The following is an 18929-nucleotide window of genomic DNA, read 5'->3' on the forward strand; positions in this document are numbered from 1 at the left end:
GAAATCATCATTTGAAATTTCTTGGCCCTTTATCCCCCACAAGTACTGGAAGTTTAACCCTTCTGCCATTTCCAGACGTCAATCAGGATGGTTATATTCTCCCTTCTCTGTCCAGACCCTCCAGAGCCACTCAATCTGCCTTCAGATGGGACTGTATATCTGCCAAGAGAAAGTGAGTACTGTGCAGTGCTAATGGGGTGGATGCTGTGGGCAAAACAATCTGAGCCATTGCAGCTGTAAGGCAAACCACTCTGGACCTCACCACAAAACCTTTTCTTCCAGTCAGCCGAGCTACCATGAATGTGTGCTCTGGTACCACTTTTAAGCATCTTCAGGTAAAACCAGAGCTAGTGTGACCACCTATATACTTCTCATTATGTTTCTGTAGCATTTTACTGCAGTTATTACTATGCTGTTCCTAGCTATCAGAATGATTTTAATAAACCTCAGTCAGCATGCAGCTCTCCCCACCTCCTGAAAACATGCATTTTTGGGGGAAGAAAAAAAAATGAACAATGGATATTACCATTTAAAAGAACAACCCACCCCCCAAAAAAACCCCAACAAAACAAAACAAACAAACAAACAAACAAAAACAGCATTGGAAGGAGGACTGCAAGTTATATTTACAATGGGTTAAAAAAAATTGTTATTTAAGTGTGGTGACAAATATATCCAGTGTGAGAGATAAGATACATCAAATACAAATACTCATATTTGATTCCTGTCAGTCGACTAATTTTCTAAACTAAGAGAGTACCAAACAAAATAAGAAAGATTCGATATCACCAACTTGTAAATAAGGAGGATGGTTGTATCAGTAGACCTTGAGAATCTCATGCAAATACTTTTCATAATAGCGCAGACACAGAAAACCTTTAAATTTCTAGAAACCCTGAAAAAATGATCAGAGTTCCTAGATATGTCCGTTAAGATGCACTGAGTGTGTCATGATACAAAGGGCCAGTAGAATTTGAACCCATTATGTGTAGATCTAGACTTCTATTTCCCTAATACCGCATGTTCTGAAATAAGGTTACTTTATCTGAAGTAGTCAGTGGTTGTAGAAAGCATTTCAAGGGAATGGGTTTCAATTGTAAAAGCCCATTTTAAGCATTATTCTAAAAATTATTCCATTGATCCTTCTTAGGAAAAAAATACCCATATGCTTTATGTTCAGGTTAGTTGTTTGTTTGTTTTTTTTTTTTAAATCAGACCTCAGAGGAAAAGTGTTTTCACACTTAAATGATTCCAGGTTTTTAGTGGCCCCACCCACCTTTAACCTAGGGTGGGGAAAAGTCATTATTCCTTCTTAGCTGATCTGGAAATTGGAGAATGGAAAAATCCTGTGTGCTACTCACTTTGCACTGAAAATGGTGGAAATCCCTAATTTCCATGGATGACTGAAGTCACTGGCCAGCAACAAAGAAGGAGAAGGAAGAAGAGCCTAACAGAGCACAATTTATTCATTTCTGTAGCCTCAAAACCAGCTCCTTTTTCTTCATTCTGGTGCTATTCCTTCATATGGTTCAAAACTGGAATTTCCTTTGTTTTTCCTTTGTTTGTTTAATTGTTGTTGTTTGTTGGGGCTGTGTTGCTTCATTTTCACTTTTTTAATGCCTGATCTTTAGCCATCAGCAGCTTTTGTTCTTTGAGTCCAGTCCTGTACCACTGGATTTGATGACTGATTTGTCTCTGGGGAGATGAAGTTTCATGGGAATCAGACAGAGATCCAAAACCAAATAGATACAAAAAGTCAACAAAGAAAAGCAAGCTGAACAGAAGGGCAGGGGTTAAACCAAGTAAAACTGATGTGAGTTGCATTATATGGTGAGTGAATCATATGGATTATGGACCAAGGACTACATAATTAAACATGTAAGGTATCAAGGTAAAGTACCAGAATACATAAAGAGGATAATTTCTTTAGTCAGCAAATGGGCAATAACAGGAAAGAATTTTTGTCTTGGGATAGTGAGCAGTTGTATAAACATATGATGCAAAGGCTTTTTCAAATAGACATAACATTGCCATATGTTCCATCAAAAAACTGCAGAGGGACTTGGGAAAATCAGAATGATTTAAGAGGGACTATACACATCTCTGCCACCGCTTGGTTAGCTGAACGCAGGCAGCCAAAGGTAAGGAGTGCTGTTAAACAAGGACATGTTAAGAGACCAGAGTGTGCCCCAGAGATCCCTGCACTGAGATAATGAAAGCTCTCAAATGTCACCACAGAACTGCAGCTCTCCTTAAAATGTGGCAGAAAGACTGTGCTTTCTCTAGGTGCTGGGAGCTGACTGCATGTGGGATAGTTCTTCCCGATGGACACGAGAAGCCCATTAAAGTGGCTGCTTGTGATTGGAATTATAGTTATTGCGGCAGCTGAGACAAATCGTGGTGCACACAGATTTGCAGAAACAAGGGATGATGGCTTGGAGGTCCAGGGAACTGCACTGCATTTGCTGAATTTTGAAGCATAAAGTAAAAACAAAGGAGAGAGCCTGAATGATAAGCTTACGCTCCTTGCTTACTTCTGAAGCTCGTATTTTTAGCTTAAGAAAAGGGACCGGCATGTAGCCCCCTACTCTCAGGGACTCACTATCTCACAGTCCTTGATTGGATTTGCTTAAAGTGATGAGGAATTTGCCCCCCTCTGTTCCTCCAGCATGGGCACAAGTATCCAAATGTTTCCTGAGAAATATGAAAAAGACTGGGTCCAGATCGAGGCCTGGCTTTGAGCATGAACCCCTCTGTCAGAAGGCCTCGGCTTTACCCATATGAGCATATGCCATTACCTGAGACTTGCGCCCTCTGATTGTTCTCTAAGAGATGCATGCATGCAGCTTCCCAAATCCTTGGGAGTAATTTTGCATTTCAGAGGGACTATTAACATTAAAAAAAAAAGAAAAAAAGAAAAATCAGGATTTTCTTCATTTTCTGATCATATATTATACCCGTAAAGGCCGGTCTAGCTAACAGGTGGCACTGACAGAACGCACTGTGAAGACAGCTGTGGGAGAAACAGTCTGCAGCACCGAACAAAAGTTACCCATTTGGGGAACCATTTTTTTTCCCCTGTACTGAAACATTAATTGATTCTTTTATATTCAGAAGCTATTTTCACTTATCCCAGACACTTACCAGAAAAAATAAAAAAGAAATAATGAGGAGTTTTGGTGTAAAAACACATTTCACCATAAAACAGGTTGATTAACTTGCAGACTTTAAAAAATTAATGTCCAATGGAAGGAACTGCTGACTGTTTAAATTAGATCTGCTTATTACAGCACTACAACAGAAACTAAATTAATTTTAAGCTTCAGAATGAAATTTTTATTTTTAATTTTTGTGGGTTGTAGAGGTAGAGGAAGTGGATGCTTGGGAAATTAAAAGTCCTCTATTTATCATGAGCCATTCACAGTACAGGCAGCCTTAATGCAGGTTTTTCTCGGTACTCTAAACCTCTTGGACATTAACATAGAACTGCTGTTAGGAATTCCATTGCAATTCCATGCTTTCAAGAATTTCAGTTCATCTAAAAATATTCAATACAACCTCCCTAACAAAAAATCATCATTTTTAATCAAGATCACAGAAAAATCTACAAGTCAGTCTGAAGTCACAGGCGAGATTCATGTACGTTCTTTAAATTAGCTTTGGTTTTCAAATAGAAAGCCTGTCAAATCATTGACACCACACCTCCAACAACTGTATGTAGATACAGAAAATACCTTTAGAGACTGTTTGGAGTCAAGAAAGGCAGAGAAAGTTTATTCTGGCACAAACCCATGAAAATATCAAATTTATTCTTATTTAATTCCCTGACAGATTTTAGATGAGCAGAATTGTTTTACTGAGAGTATCTACTAAGCCAGTAGTAAGAGAAGGTTACATGAAACTATGACAGATAATTTGTCTACAGAGAAATTCCATCTCCTGTCCTCACTTAGTGCATCTTACAGCCACTGCCTTAGGGAAGGTCAGAGAAGGATTGGAGGGGAGGAGAGGGCTTACTGGGTCTCAGCATGATCTCAGTGGGTGAACAGAAAAACAAAACAGGAAAACATAGCCAGACAAAATGAAGTGGGTGAGCAAAAGTATGGGTTAAGAGAAAATCCAGCACCAAACAAGAAAATGCACAACTGAAATGTACTAAATTATTTCTGATGCCTTTTGTCTTTCTTACCTTCTCCTTGGGTTAAGCTAGAGCTACTGTAGCTTTTAATCTATTGTCTGAAAGACCTTTCTTTTGTTACAGAGCTGTGATAATGCTCATGGAGATGTACTGTTGCAGGGCTGTGTGGAGTGAGTGCCACATAGACTCTGCCAGGCTGTGGTCTCAGTGACAAAGGAGCCCTTTTAACTTCTGCGCATAATGATCACTCACCTCGCACTGACTCTTAAATGCTAGGTATCAAGCCTTAGCTGTGCTCTTGCCTCTGAATCATCACTAGACTTTTTTCTTTCTTTTAATATTTTAAGAGGTCCTAAGAGGTCCCAAACACACAGTCCAAGGAGAGGCAACCACTGCCTTTTGTGCCCAGTCAGATTTGGCAGGGAGGGTACCAGTCACAGCTGCTTCAAGTCCTGCCTTCACAGGGAAGGAGATGGGTTAGATCACTTCTTACACTCATTTATGCTTGGTCTTCTGTGGAAGTGCCAGTGGCAACACTAAGTGACAGCTACAGCATGTAATTTAAGCACCGGCACAGGGATTAGAAGGAGGTCAGGTATTTCCTTCCACAGCCATCACCTAATATTAACAACTTTCATTCACTGTCTAATCAGAGCCAGATCCAAACCTGTGACTGACAGATTTTTAATTGCTAGTCTCTTAAGTCCCACCATTCTTCTCTCTCACTGGGAGTTGTTTCCTTCAGCTCTTACTATGATGATTAAGGGTGAATTCTACTCTTTTAAAACAAATGTATTGATGTAGATATCTGAAGTGTTACTTTATATCTTTGATTTTTTTAATATTTTTTTAAGAGAATGAAAGAGATAAGACTATTGAAATGCTTTATTTTTTAAATAAAGAGAAGAAATATATCTTCATGTGAACTCATCTTCCTTTGAAATCATACCACACTCTCCTACTTTACTGCAAAAATAAAGAACATAAGAATGCAGGAGCAGTCTATCATGCCTCACCTCTTTTGCTTTCCAGTTTCTATTTGCTCCTTTATTTTCCATACTTTAAAATCTCATTTAGCATTCTCTTGAGAAGGAGAGCACAAGATTACAATCTAACGATTGTAATGAGAATGGGTTACGTTTGTGCCTTTTCCCATTTTCATTACAATCTTTGTGGCAAGAGTAATGTAACAGAATTTTTAATGTCTTATATATTGCATGAGCATTTTTTTTTTTTTTTTTTTTTTTGCGAGCTCCTGCTACATTTCAATGGATGATGCTGTTGCAGAGCATTGCAACTTTGATCTTTTTATGGCTTGCATTATGATCACATTGGCCATTTCACCCACTTCACGAAAGTGGAAAATATTGTGGTATACAGCTTGCTGCTACAAAAGCTAGCCATCTACAGATACCATACATATCTAGAATATGGTTTTCCTCCAAATCCCATCCATGGCTGAGTATGAGATACTAACATCACCAAAGCTGCGTGTTTCTCTGAATGGCAGTACAGGACTTGTAGTTTGCAGAGTCTGAGCAGAAGAACAGAACATCTGTTTTGCTAAAAAATAGGAACAGCTCTTGGAAAAAGTGCGCTTCATGTGGCTGGCATGGCAGTGACTGAAAGAGGACTGAGAGATTTCCCAAAGCATGTAAACCTTCCTTTAAATCTTCCCAGACTGATCACTGTCTGAGAAAAAGAAAGGTGTTGGGTGAGGATATAATCTCAGTAGACAAAGGAACAAAAGGGTTCAATGAGAGAACTGATGGCTAAGCTATGCTATAGAAAAAGCAGACTCAAGCTAAAGCCTGTCTGTATTTATTAATATGAAAAATGGCTAACAAAACTGATTCTTAATACCAGATACCAACAAGGAAAAAGAGAAGAGTACTGAGATAGCTAGCTCAAGGGCAACATCCCTGAGGGGATCCGTATAGACTCTGTGTGACCAGCAAGGCTTCAAAGAGAAAGGCAGCTACAGCAGAGGGGGTGGTTCTACCTCTAAAGCTTTGCCTACTCCAGTGAGGTGAGTGTCCTTTTAGACAACACAGTCAGGTGAAAAAAATGAGAGAAGACATCGGGGAAAGGAATGGATTCAAATTTGAGCATAAAATGAAGTTCAGACGAACATATTGACGTATACAATATGTAGTTTAATACAAACTAACACTACTGAACTTCCAAAAAAGCATTTCAAGAGGCATATCTCCTTGCAAGATCAGAGCAGAAGACAATGTCAGCAGATCTCAGTGAGGTAGCTAGCACATTACAGTTTCATGTTCTTGATTAAGAAGCTTTATTTCCTTGATGCATTGGGTAGAATCTGGCATCCTTCAGAGAAATGCCTACAGAGATACCCATGGCTCAGCAAGGCAACAGATGAGGGAGAACGCCATCCTCATTATAATAATATTCAACAGACAGCCTGCAGGTTTTGAAATGGATGAAGCCATTCATGAAAAGACACACAAGGCTAGATTTCACACTTTACCCTTTGGAATCTATTTTTAACCCTATCACTTTTTTTGTGCAACTTCTTCTGCACTTGATATAAGCTGGGCACATCTACACTGAAGCTCATTTTTTTCCCTTGGAATCTAAATTTAACACTGCAGACCCTAAGGATAAAACCAGTTGAGCCCTTTAGAGGGAAAACGTTCATCCTCTTTATCAGAGTGGCTTTCCCGGTGGCTTTCGCTTCAGTGAGAAGAGTGTCTGGGATAATTGCTCTTTCCACAGAGGATCAATACTGTGTAATTAATCAAGATGAAATCATTCTTTGCACTTCTCCAGGTTTCATCCTTGAGACATATTCTCAGATTTGCTGGCTCCTGGAGATAGCAACACGCTCTTACCGCACAACGCCAAAACACCCTGGAGGCAAAACCATCACAATCCAGCTGTCCAGATCCTCACCTGACATATCTTAATAGAAGAAAAGAGACAAAGCCCAGATGCCTCTTTATTAGGATCCTCCTCTCTGCGGAGACAACAAGGCTTCAAAATCTACCGTCATCAGCATAATGTCGGCATCGAGGGACATTATTCCCTCCAAGGAAACATGCCACCAAACTTGCAGTGATTATAAAGCAGAAGCATGCACTGTGGAAATACACCCAGCAGAACCCCACATCACAGTGATAATAATTCAGCTAACATTTCTGTGGTTTGCACAGTTTGCTTAGCTGTGACTGATCACATGCATCTCACATTCCTGTTTCTTTTCTTTTACAACATAAGCATTTATTTTAATCCACTGATTTAAATGAAATGGTATAGAAAGTCTTTAAAAAAAAACTTTATTGGAATAATCAAAACGTAAAAATTTAATATTAAAGTCATTTTCATCTCCAATGGGTCAGATTTTTTTTGAAATTCAAAATGCCAGAGGGGAAAAACAAATGAAAAGACTATTGATTCAGTTCTAATGGAGTTAAGACAAAATGAAACATTTCAAGCACTTCATTTGACCTGGAAATGTTCCCCTTTTAATATATATGGTTCTGTTTCATCCTCATTTGGGCTGAAAATGCTGGAATTTGTCACAGTCAAATTTCAATCATCTCTACTTATGCTTAAGATTCTCCTTGCCTGTCAGGCTCTCTATTCCTCTCTACTAAACATAGTCAAGACAAAACATCTTCTAAAAAGGTTGTTGTCCATTCTGATATCATTGAAATTAAGTAGCTGGTGAAAACAATTATAAATAATATATCCAGTTGTGTTTATTACAGAAAGATATTAAAAGAATGACTGGAATTTTCCATTGGTTTGGGTAAGCAGTGAAGACATTTTAGGAGACTAAACAGCATTGGCTCAAATGATCATGTTTTGATTCAGTTTACATTAAATGGAATGATAAACAAAAGTAGGGTTGGAACTAATGTTCTGCATTTCAAAAGGGCAAACTATGATGGACTAAGTGCTCTGAGCACCCTAGCTGCCCAAGAAAACACTCTGTGTGCCTCCATGCCTTGAATGGGGAAGAGGCTGAAGGATTCTTAGAATCTCTGATGCTAATAAGATTTCAGAGCTGTATTCTTAGTAACATAGGAAAAAGAAGGATCATAGAATCATAGAATCGTAGAATCGTAGAATCATAGAATCGTAGAATCATAGAATCGTAGAATCATAGAATCATAGAATCATAGAATCATAGAATAGCCTGGGTTGAAAAGGACCACAATGATCATCCAGCTTCAACTCCCCTGATGTGTGCAGGGTCATCAACCACCAGACCAGGCTGCCCAGAGCCACATCCAGCCTGGCCTTGAATGCCTCCAGGGATGGGGCAAGGATCTATGAGCCTGCCAGATAGAGTCACTTACAGAGCCTGCAGATCAAACTTTATTAAAGGTAATGACTTTGAAGAGAAGGGCAAATGAAAGATAGATGGTGGGAATGAGGTTTAACCACACTAGAAATAACAACAAAAATCTAAGAGTTTAATCCTCTCTATTTGGGAAGAACTAGGTAATCTCATTCAGAATTCAGACAGAACTGGTATGTGAAACTACGGGAACAGTCACAGGTACTCATGACAAGCCTACCAACTCATGGGATTAAACTCAGTGTCTTCAGTTAAGAAGGAGAAGAATAAAAAATCTGACAATTACTAGTTAGACCTGAAATGTCTGAAGACTTTGGAACAAATTTTGGAAAAAAAGAAAAGTAATTTAAGCCATGGAGATAAACTGGGAATGTACTAAAAAAAAAATTACCAAAGGGTTTGAGTTCGCTAAAGATAGGTTTCCTTAGAATAACTTTGTGGGATTTTTATAAGATTACTGATTTTCAAGACAAAGGAAATGTGTTAGATCTAATTTAGCTGGGCTCTAGCAAAGCATTCAATAAGGCACCAGATGGGAAATAATTTCTTAAACTGGAGAAAATAGGGACGCACAGAGGAACTGTTGAGTGGGAGCCTGCTGAAAGGAAGACAACCATTGGTGATACTAAAAGAAGAAGCATTGGGCTGAAAGAGAGACATGAATGAAATTTCTCCAGGATCAGTTTTGGGATCATCTTTTTCTCTATGGGTATAAACAAGAAAGGTGATGACTTTTGAGGTCCTGAGCTGGACAATGATTGTCTATAGCTAAGATAAAGTGTCAGTACAGAAAGGATTGAGGTAGCAGGCAGAAAGAAGTACTTCAGAATATGCAACACAAGGTCCTGCCTTGAGAGACTGACACCATAGTTGCTGTAAACAGACAACTCATCGTCTGAAAATGACTGCAGTGTGGTTAAGCTGGTAAAACAGCTGATGACAGCATGAATGGCTCTAAACTGCCAATGGAACTCACCCCTGAGAAGGCAAAATTATCCCATGACAGGTAAGATAGTCCCAGTAGGAACAAGAACGTATAAAGATAATGGTACAAAGCAGAGCTGCAACAAGATCTGAAATACTGTCTACTCTTTTGGCTGTCTATATTAAAAAAAACAACAACAACAACAACAACAAAAAAAAAAAAAAAACAACCAGAAATTCAAATTTCAATTGATGAAGAGAAGAATACTAATATGCTTATTCAACAGTTTTTTCTAGAGAAGTTGGAGTTTGGCTTATTCAGCTAGCAAAATGAAATCTGAAAGGCTGCAGAACTGCCCTCTACGGATACACTGTGTGTAAATACCTCTTATAGGAAGAAAAGTAAGTCTAATTGAGCCATCCACTGGGCAAGAGCAAATGGATAGATATTGGCCTGAAATAAAATTGATCAGAAACATAGTGAAAAAACATCTAACCTGGTTTCTAACAGCCTTCCAAATGGAAAAATAAGGTCAACACTCTGACCTGACAATTTCTTTCAGTAGGGAGTTTGGCCCCTTTATGGCAGAATTTGTATGAATGACATGGTACCTGCAAAGCCTGATGTTTCCAACTCTACATTAGACTGATGTTCCCTACTTCCAGCTATGCTTCAAACTGAAAAGTATGCTTCACACCTTCAGAAAAGGATTACAGTTCTACATATACAGTCACACAAACTATAACATGCAGATTTCCCTTCTGACTGAGAAAAAAGTAGAAGGAATTTCTAGGGGCAGTGTGAGACAAGGTCACTGTGAAGATCAGAAAATAGATTTCAGAGACAATGGTGGGGAACACTGACGTGGCATTTATCCTGTCATCTCTTCTCATTAGCCCTCAGTACTGCAAGGAGTGAAATGCAAGTTATGTATGGTCCTGCAACAGACTGTAGAAACAAATTCTTTCAAATTCTTTTTAACCACATTATTGTGCCTTTAGAAACTAAATGCCTTTTAAAATTATTATTATTTTTTTTTTTTTCAGGTGGAGGAATTAAAATAGTCTGAAACAGGCAGGAATGACATTTGGTGTCATGAATACTGGAAACATCCATGAAACGTATTAGTTAGATGGTTGGAGGAGAAAATAGGTTAGTAGAGAAGTGAAAAACAGCTTGGAAAAAAAGCTGCTATTAGCAAAGAGGAAAGAAGAGGTGATAAAACAGTGAAACCAATTAGAAAAAGGGCACAAAAATTCTATGGGAGAAAGAAAGGATGAGGAGGAACAGAAATGAATAAATTAGAGGCAAGAGCAATGTCCAAGGTAAATCTGACATGAAGTACCTAATCAATGGCAATGTCCACTCCTGGGGAATGCAAAAGGTCCTGTCAGGGATGGAGTTAGTGAAGGTTTTGCAGTAACTCAGACGTGCTCCTTCATCCCGTTGGTAATTTAAGCTGAGATGTTGGTCTGGTTGTTGGCTTAGAGGTATGAACTCATTTCTGCTGATGAACCTTTAGCAGAGGGGTAGGACTGATAGCTGAGGAGGAAGAGGAAGAGAAATTGAAAGAGATATTAAAACTCTAAAGCAAGATGCCCTGAAGGTTACTCAACAGAACTGCTGATGAACACACCAGGACACAGAGAACTGGAGCACTGCCATGAGAACAAGGGAGAAAAAGGATTTTGGAAGCTCCGCTGAGAGTGAGGTAAACAAGCAGTCAGCTGTGACAGAGAGCCGAAGCAATGAAGAGGCATAATAATATATAACGCTATTTCAAAACAACAGATGGGAATAGGGAATTGATAGTGAAGCGATTAATACTAGCAGTGAAAGAACTAAACACCTTTAAAATGCACAATATTTAATAAGAGTGAAGCCAGACTCAAAGCAATCCATAAATTAACAAAGAATAACACGTACAGTGGCAAAATGGAGAAAAGGCAAAAGGAAACAAAATATACACCAAGAACCTGTTTATAGAAAGGAGAATGGCTTTAAGCTGTAAAGAAGGGGGTAAGACTGAACTGTGGGGTAAAACCTGTAGATGCAGTGTGAGAGCTGTGTCTCTCCAAGCTAGTCAACAGCTAGGGAGTCCCTGTAACAGCATGGAAATGAATGGGCAACCTGCCTTAGCTGTACACGGAGCTGACTACAGCAGCAGATGTATCTGCCCCAGTCTTCAAATTTAATCCAGAAAGTCAGGCTGACACTATTTATGTGGGGCCTGGCTTATGCCAAAGCGTTGCCCACCCATTCCTCCGAGCTCTCTCCCAGCTGAGGCTTGATAGGGATGCTCAGCCCCAGAAGCCTGGCAGCCCAATCTTCTCAGCAAAAGGGCATGTAGTAGAGGCAAGACTCAGGAATCAAGTGACTGATTTGTGTTGCTGATCCTTTAAAAAATGTTTCTTACATTGATTTTGGAAGTATTCATGATTTTTACTTTTGCATTCCCTAGAATTCATTTTTCCTGCACTGAGATTTTAGATTGCATTCATCTTTGAATCATATCATGGCTTGGGTTGGAAGAGAACTCAAAGCCCACCCAGTCCCACTCTGTGCCATGGGCAGGGCTGCCACCCAGCAGCTCAGCTGCCCAGGACATCATCCAACCTGGCCTTGAGCGCCTTCAGGGATGGGGCACCACAGCTTACATGGGCAGCTGTGCCATTGACTCACTGCTCTGTGGGTAAAAAATTTATACTGAGGTTCCAGTAGCTAATGTTGACATTATAAACTACATATACAAATTCACTGTTTCCATGAACAAATTAACCCATGGGTGTGCAGCTTTATACAATTTGATGCTTATTAACACAATCTATATAACTATTAGGGAGTTGACTAGGGAACTTGCTACAAAGGCAAGAAAGAGAGGGGGCTGGAGCTGTGCATTTCTGCCAGCTCCTGGTGAAACTGTGGGTGTCTCATGAGTTTTTACGTGGTTATTTTTGAAAACGTGTATAGAAAATACTAAATGTAGTTGTCAGCTAATGTTCAACAGAGAAACAAGGGTAAAGATGCAAAAGATTAGAAGTGATACATATTGACAGCATCTTATTAGAAAGCCTAAGGATAAAGGCTGTTCATCACAAGCAATTAAATTACAGATTTGAAGCTACCATTTCTCAGCTGAGATACAGCAACTGCCCTTTTATTTCCCTGACACTTCTAAAGGTAAAGAAAAAGATGAAGGTATACCAGCCAACTCCAGATAGTGCAATTTCTAGTTGGCTGAGGTATGCCTGGATTGTGAGATTTGGGGACCAGAAAGCTAGTATTTTCCACCCTTCTAAGGGGAAGAGAGGTTTGGTCAGATTTGTTCTGGTCTTCTTCCTTTGTTTTCTTTTCTTTTTCTCTTCTTATTTTTCCTCTTGCTGCTAGACAGCAAATCCTCCATCAGGTTGCTAAGATGTTCAATATGACAAGAGTCATTTTATGTCTTTGCGTGCTAGATGTGCTTTTATATTGCTGTAACCATTTGAAAAAACAATTGGGAGAAATTAAAAATATGTATTTAAGAAAGAATCAAAAAGGAAAGAAACAGATGCGTACCATGCATGACATATGAACTTTCAAATGCAAAGGAAACGCATTTTTCACAACAAAAGGCTAAGTAGTACATACACATCAGCATTTTCCTTTTTTTTTTTTCTTTAGACATGCATTTTAGATATACATAAATTATTTCTCCTTTTGTTTTATCCTTTTTAAAAAATCAGAATATTCAAACATCCTCTTTAAGAAGCAGAAGAGGATGAAAGATTGCATTTGGCAGGTCTCTTTTGTGCTGTAATTTGTTTCTTTATGGAAATGCAGCAAAGGGTGACTTTTATTATGTGTTAGGTAAGAATCTGCATAGAGCAACTTCCAGCTGTTGACCATGCGATTAGGCCATTAAAGTGCAAAAATCGCTGTTTACAAATACCCGTAATTACTGTAATTTTCATGCAAAAATCTACACTCACCTAAAACCAGACCACATGCCAGTTCTTTCCTGGCCAAAATGGCTATTTCTTTCTGTCTTGAAATCTCAGTCACATATTGAAAAAATATCTGCAGAATAAAATATATTTTGACTGCAGAAATAGATTTTGCATGAATAGACTCCTGAGGCATCCAACAGTTTCAATAATGTTTTCTATTCCAGGGGAGCAAAAAATATTTTTCCTTGATAGCATTTATTTTATATTCACTGCACTGGAATTACTTTTTCAAAATTCTGCCAGCAAAGACTTATCGTATGTGGGTGCCATTGCTGTAACATAAAGATAAGGATGGAGGCTTATTCCACTCATAAGCTCATGAGTCTGTAAATTGGAACTATCCTTCATAGTACAATGCATTTTACCAGTCCAAATATTTTTCTTAAAGACAAGACAGGAGTTTTTTTCTTGGAAGTATTTTCCTTCAGTGACTTAAGGAAGCATATTCATGGACTGCTTGTGAAAGGCAAGACACAAACAATGTGACACTGCTGGCTTCTCTGGACTGGGGAAGAGCCGGCATTATTTCAACAGCTTCAGAATCAGTCACTGAAGCAGCTGCCTTAAGCAGGAAAAGTGTTGTCTGGGGAGCTGGAGATAAGGTAAGATAGAAACAAGGACCTCAAAGGACAGAGATGCATCCTAATTTGATGATCCAGGTGCAAATAAATGGCTCCACTCATTTCAAAAATGGGACAGGCGACATATCAGGATCTGAATTTGGATTATATCATCAGGTATGCTCGGGCCTGTGATTTTGTTACTGGCCAAATGGCTATGATTATTACAATCAAACGTGGTAATACAATGACATTTTACCTAGGGGCAGGCACACAGGTGAGATTAAAATGAGAACTGACTCCAGCTTTCACCAGGAAATCGAGTCTAACCCTTTTTGAAGTTAAACATTTTGATACAGAATTTTTCAGCAAAAGGCTGACCTGCATAAAACAACTGAATCCTCGGTGTACTGTGAATGCTTTGTGTGCCACAGTTAAATGGTTCCAGAAATGGGAACCTGATTAACTTTGAAATTTCCATCCTCCCCTCACAAACAGTGGTTCAGCTCCTCTCATGGCTGCAGAAGTTTGCTGGCAGCCCATGGTATTTTGATCACGGCCCTGTCTACATGTACCAGGAGCAGAAATAATGATACAGTGGTAAGAGTCCTAGTGGTTGGCCAGCGTTGGATCCCTCTCCAATGCTATTAGTGATGAGGCTCAAACAATAGCAACTGTGCTGGAGAATTGAAGGGAAGAAAAGGCTGGTGATGTCAAGACCTGTCTGGTTCTCTTTAAGCCATTGTTCTCAGCATTGTGATATTAAACCTCTTCTATATTATGGGCTAAATTATGAGCTTCTCAGAAGTCTTTGCGCAGCAAGGGACAACATGTTCCACAGATTTCCAGTCAAAGGGAGTCATAAGTCATCTGGTCTGATCTCCCCTATAATCATTAAGATGCTGCTATGTTCCATCCACGTACCCTTGTATTTGCCCAAAGCCATTAGTTAGACAAAAAATACCTCTACTTTTAGAAGGCTCACCTGTGGCCTACTGCTCGCGACCAGCGCATGAGGTTTCCATATCTGCTGGATGCAGAGTACCAGATTGCAACAGAGGATGATAAAAATCCAAATCTTCCAACTTGCCAGTCTGTCCTGCAGGGCAGTGTCCTGCTGATAAATCTGATCATACAGCCAAGCCTCCTCTTCTTCCAGTGGGTCCTTACACAAGCTCGATTGGTCTGTGCCCATGCCCGCAGTAGAAGAGCCCACATTTGGAAGCTGAACAGGCCCAGTCCTGCTGCATGTCAGCACTCATGGCTCAGCCCTTTTTTAGCCCTACAAGAGTCAGGCTTTCAGAAGGAGTCATGTTTGACAAAGAAGCATTTCCAAAAGACCTGCCATCAAACAGTGCATCTGTTAGCACACTTTCCAAAAGCTGGATTGTTGTGGTTCCTATGGGCCTCGGTGCTGAATAAAGTCTTGTTGTTGTAGGGCTGAATCATTAAACCATCAGATCTGCCCAAAGAGCTTACAGCAGGCCTATGAGACAGGGAGAAAAGATGATAAACCAGCAGGGTAAGTCCAAGGTCGCAGAGAGATGATAATGATAGATGTAATAAGCAGCAGTAACAACATACAAACTATCGTGCCACTGCCCTTTGTTAGCTCAGATTTGAACCCTTGGGTTTTGCTAATTATAATGACACAGTAAGAGCTAAAAGGGGAAAATACCCACCAAAAATGGTTGTTAACCACTTCAGCTCTACATCCATGCTGCATATTCTGTGCTTTGCTCTAATGTTCAGTAGAGGCTCCATTAAAGTCAATGGAAAGTCAGGGTGTCCCTGGTGAATTAGACTGCAGCAAAGTAGTTTAAATTTAATCTAGAGTTGGATTTAACACATTTAAAAGAGAGCAAATTCACTGTTAAGTCTAACCATCCAGTCAATACTTCAAGATGATGGTTCTTACTCTGGCACTGCTTTTATATATTCTGACAGAAGGCAGAAATTATGTCCATGATCATACCATCATTACTGGCTTTGGTTGAGTTTTTCAAGCACAAAAGAAAGCCAGATGCCCTGTGCTTAGAGAACTACCATGGGATTTTGGTGCTTCTTTGAAAACCCCATGTATATTCAGCAAAAGGTAGAAAAGTACACCAGAAACACATTTTGTAGAATATTACATTCGAATGTAGAGTTAGAAGAGCTATTCCCTGGCACTCACTATCAGCTCCAAACCCCAACCAGTGATTCTATAAATAAACCAGTTCAGCTCCATCTTCAGAATATTTCTTTCTTTCACCACTCTAATTGGAAGACCATTTCTGAAGCTTGCGGCTTTGCTGTTCAGTTAAGATGTACCCAATTTCCAGCCTGAATTGATTCAAGTCCAATTTATGCCCATTTCCTCCCACATGAGTTTTGCCTTTTTGCTTTCATGGGTCTTCAGTTTTCCTGGTGTTAATCCTTCAGCATCTTTATGGATGAATGCCACTTGTGTGAATACATCAGTAACAGAGAAACAGCATTCCTGTTAATGCTGACCAGCAGAGGTGCCAGAGGAGGCACAAACTGAAGGGCAGCAGTACTGTGGGAACAGGGCAGGAGCTGAGCAGAGTCCTAGCATCACTGGCATGCACTCTGCCTTCATACAGTCCCAAATCTGGTGCATGGCTCCTGCTGCAAGTCAGTCACTGCCTCCTCGGGCAAGGACGCAGCCTGTTGCCCTAGGCTTGCGCCTGAAGATCGCTCAGGCTTCTGCCATCTGCCTCTGTTTTTCCAGACAAAACAAGCTATGTTTCTGGGTTTCCTGTAACGAGATAGGCTGCTTCCCCCGGTCATTCTGGCAGCTCTTCTCCGTCTCCAACCCGAAATTGCTCATCTTTACGCGTACTTCTGAGAGCTTCATCATGCCCCAAAGAGCCACATGCCTGATGTGCCCTGAAACCACCTTCGCTTTCCCACCAGCCCCTCCACGCTGGTGAGCTACACTGTGTGCAGACAGACATGTCCCCTTTGTCAGTGCTCTGCGCTATGCTTGCTCTGATCCAGAAGCTGTTTGATGGCGTGAGTGTTATATTATTCCTGAATTAACACACTCTGCCTCCCAGTGGGCCTTATTAGCTCCGGCACAAACCTCTCTAACACGGCTGTATGGTTTCTGTCCCGGAGACAGTTCATAATCTGGCCAGTTTGCAGTATCCATCCATCTGCCCCTTCCATATAGATATAACACAGTATTCCTGTGATTAGACAGGATACCTTGTCTCTTGCCTTTTCAACACCTTCTAGCTGATTATTTTCTTCTTACTGAAGAAATGGATATTACCAAAGCCTGAAGTGTATGGCTCTGTACTTTGCAGGTATGTGCTACACAACAGTGCACAACTCCATCCCACCCTAAAGTTTAGCTCTACCCATATGCCCCTCTTTCAGCAGCTACACAGTTAGTTAGACAATAATTTTCAACAGAAAACTTTACTGCTCATATAAAGCTATTACCAGTAAAGAGCTCAGAACTTCCATATGGGCTATCCAGACTCTTCTGTCTTGCAGTGATGGAATCACTAATTCTGAGTAACGAGCCACATGACTGTGCAAGGGAATCTCAAACATGAATACCACAGCCTGGAAATCATTCCAGGTATTTCTAGTCTCAGCCCCATTGGATCCTGCTTCACAATCTGAGAGCTGTGTGTTCAACCCAGAAGAATACCTGTGCTCCCAGTATGTATACCTTTGCTGTGATTGTTCCCGCCCTTACGTATTTCTGTACTGTTTCTGTTAAAGTTACCTGGGTTCATTTTCTCTCTCCCAACTTATATATGATTTAAGTGGCCAAAAGTATCCATGAAATGGAGATATACCTCTTCATTTAAAACTGGAACCTTTCTAATGACTACATTAGTACCCAGGGTCCTGTGGACACTTGAGACATCCTTGGTCCTAAGCAGTACAGCCTTGAAGAGCCTGCTAGTCAATAAAATAAAATACCCATTCTCTTTAATTAACATATGAAATAAACACAATCTGTGACACCTAGTGTGCAGCAGCAATTAAGAGGCATTGCTTAGTTAAACCTCCTAATACCTCATTTAAATATGCAATTAAGGGATAATTGCCTTCAATCAATAAAAAATTGAAATATTTTGCAGGGACCTCAGTCATTTTTTTGTGAGGCTTTCTACTTTCTACTTGGCCTGGGCTAAGCCTCCAAGTCGTACACCACTTGTTAAAGAAACATTATTCTTTTCAGCATTCCACTGAGTTATGGCTCTTATGCATCCTGCTAGTATCGTGAGAGTCTCTTGTTAAGCCTAAGCATTTATTTTTGTGTTATCAATAATTTCCACTTCTTTAAACTATCCATTTATCCAGTCTAAGCTCTCCTTGAACCATTTCACTTTTCTAGTCCACACGGAACAGAAGTGTCCCTTTGTGCATGCCTTTACATTCTGAGCTTCCTCTCAGACACCTTAGCAATTCTTTTATATTGTAATTGTTCTCCTGTTTTTCAGTATCTCCTTGCAAACAAGCAGTACTTCACTTGTGAACAAGTGCTTGCAATTCAGACCATATATCCAGCTCTCCTCCCTTCCTACACACAAATCAATCCTCAGTAAAATGAGACAGATCTATGAATCAAGCAAGAAACAAAGTCAACCATTGCCTTCTTTCTCAAAGCTGGAAATTAGCAATGCAAATATATAGGCTCATCTAAGAGGTCCTTGAGTGCACTCCATCATGGCACCTCACACTATCATCAGACACAGAACAATCAGAATAAAGGAGGAAATATTGTCATGCTCGATAATTGAATTACGTGGTTGAAGAGATGAGATGTGAAATGAATGAGATGAGGAAAAAGAGGTAAATCTTAACAGGCATTTAGAGGCATCTAAGGAACACCAAAGAAAACAGTGTACTGCCCTGGGAGGGAAACCTCAATGCAGTCTACAGTTCATGTTGTTTTACAGCTAGCTATGTAGGCTGCTAATACCACATTATCTGAACAATGTTTTGCCAACCATTG

The sequence above is a fragment of the Lagopus leucura genome, unplaced genomic scaffold (genome assembly GCF_019238085.1).
Source record: "Lagopus leucura isolate 7727_CA_CO unplaced genomic scaffold, USGS_WTPT01 Super-Scaffold_100002, whole genome shotgun sequence".
Classification (NCBI taxonomy): Eukaryota; Metazoa; Chordata; class Aves; order Galliformes; family Phasianidae; genus Lagopus; species Lagopus leucura.